Below are 4,133 nucleotides of genomic sequence, written 5' to 3'. Positions count from 1 at the left end.
GCCTCCTGAGTAGCTGGGACTACAGGCACGCGCCACCATGCCCAGCTAATTTTTTGTATTTTTAGTAGAGACGGGGTTTCACCATGTTGACCAGGATGGTCTTGATCTCTTGACCTCATGATCCACCCACCTCGGCCTCCCAAAGTGCTGGGATTACAGGCTTGAGCCACCGCGCCCGGCAAATATTTGAGTACAACCCTAATGACTACTACACTTTCTAATGTTTTTCTTTTTTATCTTCCGTTTTTTTGTTGTTTGTTTGTTTGTTTTGTTTGTTTTTGTTTTTTTGTGTGTGACTGAGTCTCACTCTGTCACCCAGGCTGGAGTGCAGTGCAGTGGCACGATCTCTGCTCACTGCAACCTCTGCCTCCTGGGTTCAAGAGATTTTCCTGCCTCAGCCTCCCAAGTAGCTGGGATTACAGGTGCCCACCACCACACCCATCTAATTTTTTTGTTTTTTGTATTTTTAATAAATAATACACCAGTTTCACCACATTAATCAAGCTGGTCTTAAACTCCTGACCTCAAGTGTCTGCCTGCCTTGGCCTCCCAAAATGATGAGATTACAGGCATGAGCCACTGTGCCCAGCCTAATGTTTTTCAAATTAACGAAAACAAGCAGTGCTTGCACTAAGCCAAAGAAGCTGTGCTCTTTCTTTTTATTCTACCATAGTACCAATAATGTTCTAGACAGTGGCTGCACTGATGGCAAAGAACAGAGTCTCCAGCTGACCTTTAAAGGGTAGTATGATCAAGCAAGAAAATTTTGTTGTCCTAAACAACTGAGCTTCTATGGCTTCTTTGTTGCTCTGGCCTAATCTAACCCATCTAGACTTCCGCAGATAAGGCATGCACTTTGCTTCAGCCATGGTATCCACCTACCCTGTTGTCTTACACCCAGGTCATTTCACTAATTTACATGGTCAACCAGGCCCAGAAGGCTTCCAGGTTTGTAAAGCTGCTTTATGTAATGCTGTCTTAATGAAATTTGTTTCACTTACACCAAATTTTGTGATAATGACTTGTCTGATAAAAATACTGCTTTTAATTTTGTTGTTCAGGATAATAAAGTATGCTAGTGAAACTGTGTTAAGGCCCTTAATATAAACAATTTCAAAACATATTTTTAATCTTTTCCTCTATGATGATGCTAATTATACTTTTAGATGGTTTGAAGTTGCTTTCTTTGCTTTGTGCATTATCCAGCTTATCTGTTATTTGCAGGAAGTAGTCTTGCTATGACTTATAACTGAATGTCCTCTAATGTCATTTAAAAAATAATACATACCCACTGATGTAAGTGCTGAAGGGAAAGCTTTTTAAACCATGGCAACTAATAACAAAAATGTTCACATAGGTTGTTATTTTGAGTCTTTTTTTATCTCCATTTTTATTTACATAAAATGATTGTTGAATAACATACAATTAAATCAGAGCTTTCTGCTTCACAGCCTGGCATCTTTCTGGATAGATTCTGTGATAAAATAATTCTCTGACATCACAGCTTGTTGCTATGATACTAGAACATCAAAAATTTGGCAGTGTCAACCTACTCAGCAGGGTAGCTCAGGATAAATTTAAAGCAAAAGCTCATTTTTTAAGCATTGGCTTGGCACCTTTAATCCCTAAAGATACCTAACAAAATATGAAATTTGAGATTTTATACCATTAAGGAACACATTCACTGAAACTACTGGAAATTATTGCTCTCAAGTGTCTAGTGTTCTTGTCAGGAATGGGGCTGTGAAGTCAATGAAGACATATTTGGGGAAGTCCTTTATTAGAGAAAATAGAGGGATCTAAGGTATCCATGTGATACACAGTTGTTTCCATCAGGTTCAAATGTAGCTCCTGATGATTCAGCAACCTACAAATTAAAGAGATAAGTTATTTGAGCTTTCTTCTGGGGAAACTCTGGGAGCTTGATAGTTGTTTTAAGGCTCAAAAAATCAGTGTTTTTGGTCCAGGCACATGGTTTATTTAACAATTTCCTTCCAAACTTAGTAGGCTTTCTGATGTATTTGCTTTTAGTTCCATATTCTAAATTCCATATTCTAGTTATTTCTTACATATGATTCCAAAGAATGATCTTTTTGCTTACTTATACCCATGTCCCCCTCCCAACTTGTTGGTTATCTTGAGGCTATCTGAAACAATAGGTTTAGATGGCAAGGTTAAAATCCTTAGCCTGAGCTTTGCCCAAATATTATATCACTTTTTTTAAACTGAGAGATCTTTTAGTGCATTTATCACTTACAACATTTTTCCAGTCTTACCCTTATTACTTAGAAACTAGGAGCAGTCAGCTTCTCTAACCCTGAGAGACCCTTGATCTCTAGGATTCCTTAGCACTCTTCTATTCCTTCTAGAAAATTAACCAGTTCTCATCTGAGCTCATATTTTTCTTGTAAATCTTGCTAAGGGTAGACAACTGTAGCCAATACACCCTATCACTCTGCCCTTAGCTATTTTCCACAGAGTTAGAATCTTACTAGGTTAATGGTCTCCCTTCTACTTCTCAATGGGAAGCTTCAGTGAATATTTTAAAAGGCATGTTAAAAATCTCTAGATAATCAACCTAGTAATATTTCTTTGCTGCCTGTTGCATGACCACTAATTCTATACAACATATTTTAAGTTTCTGCATGCAGCATCTTCATTCTAAGCACCAACATCTATATTCTTGCAGTAATTGTTACTGTCATTTAACAAATGTTTCTGGCTTTTCTCTTTCTTGTCACTTCTCTGCTCTTTTTAAAGATAGGTAGGATCTTATGACTTGCTTTGATCTTTGAAATGTATATAGAAGTAATATATCACATATACATAAAAGTATTAAAAGCCAATGCATGATTTAACATAGTTCTTTCTCACTGCCATGATAATCATGGAAGGATAAAACAAGACAGTGTTTTTATCAGGTTAGCTCCCTAGGTAGGTTGGATGGGTAGGGTCTTATCAATAACCTACCATGAACAAGAAATAAACCTTTGTTATGATAGCATGTTGATATTTTAGTGTTTGTTACTGTAACATTGCCTAGTCCTGACATATACAATCAAGGTATGGCAAATGTTATAATAACAACCCCAAAATTTCAGTGGCTTAATACAAGAATTTTATTTCTCTTTCTTTCGACAATTCAGTGTGGTACTTGGCAGGCAGTCTTCCTTGTGATGATTCAGGAATTTAGACTTTTTCCATTTTGTAGCTCCACTATCCCCTAGGACTATGGAATTCTTTCCTGGGTTATTTAAATCTGGTTGATTGACAGGTAAGGAATGAAGTCTTATGCAGGAGATGTATACGGCAATTCCTGACTTCTTATTTTTTTGAGTTGGAGTCTTGCTGTTGCCCATGTTGGAGTGCCATGGTGCAATCTCAGCTCACTGCAACTTCTACCTCCTGGGTTCCAGGAAGGGAAACATAATCTTTATTATACCCTGGAATAGGAAAGAATGACTTAAACAGCACATATTATTCTCTGACACAGTGTGCTTTACAAATCTGGTGCTTCATTGAATGAACCAATAGGTCAATCAAGCCTTGACTTGTTTTTAAAATGTATGCAGGGCAGATTTTATGGGCATGCAACTTGTGCAATGTCACAGGGCCTCATGCTTAGAAAGTCCTCTCAGTTGGTTTAATGATGTGTTCTCACAGAGCACTACATACTTTTTTAACAAGAAGCTCTGAATTTTCATTTTGTTCTGGAACCTACAAATTATGCACCTGGTCCTAAGTCTAGGTTGTATCAGAAGGATGTGCAATGGAAGCATTAGCTGCATATGAAATGTGGAAGAGTTCAGTGAATTTGTCTCAGAATTATCTACTTGTTTAGCCTATAGAGAGATAGTATCTTGAAAGAATTGTTGTATTTTTGTTTTCTGTATTTTCTTGCTCATGACCATTATAGTCAGTGTCATTATGTAAAAGGAAATTATAAACTGTAAATCAGAAATGGAAATACAGCTGGTTTACTATTTACTTCAAAAACATACTCTTGAAATACCACAATGGCCGGGCGCGGTGGCTCAAGCCTGTAATCCCAGCACTGTGGGAGGCCGAGGCGGGTGGATCACGAGGTCAAGAGATCGAGACCATCCTGGTCAACATGGTGAAACCCCGTCTTT

Source organism: Cebus imitator, unplaced genomic scaffold, assembly GCF_001604975.1.
Source record: "Cebus imitator isolate Cc_AM_T3 unplaced genomic scaffold, Cebus_imitator-1.0 Scaffold171, whole genome shotgun sequence".
NCBI lineage: Eukaryota > Metazoa > Chordata > Mammalia > Primates > Cebidae > Cebus > Cebus imitator.
Note: the sequence above shows the minus strand (reverse complement) of the source record.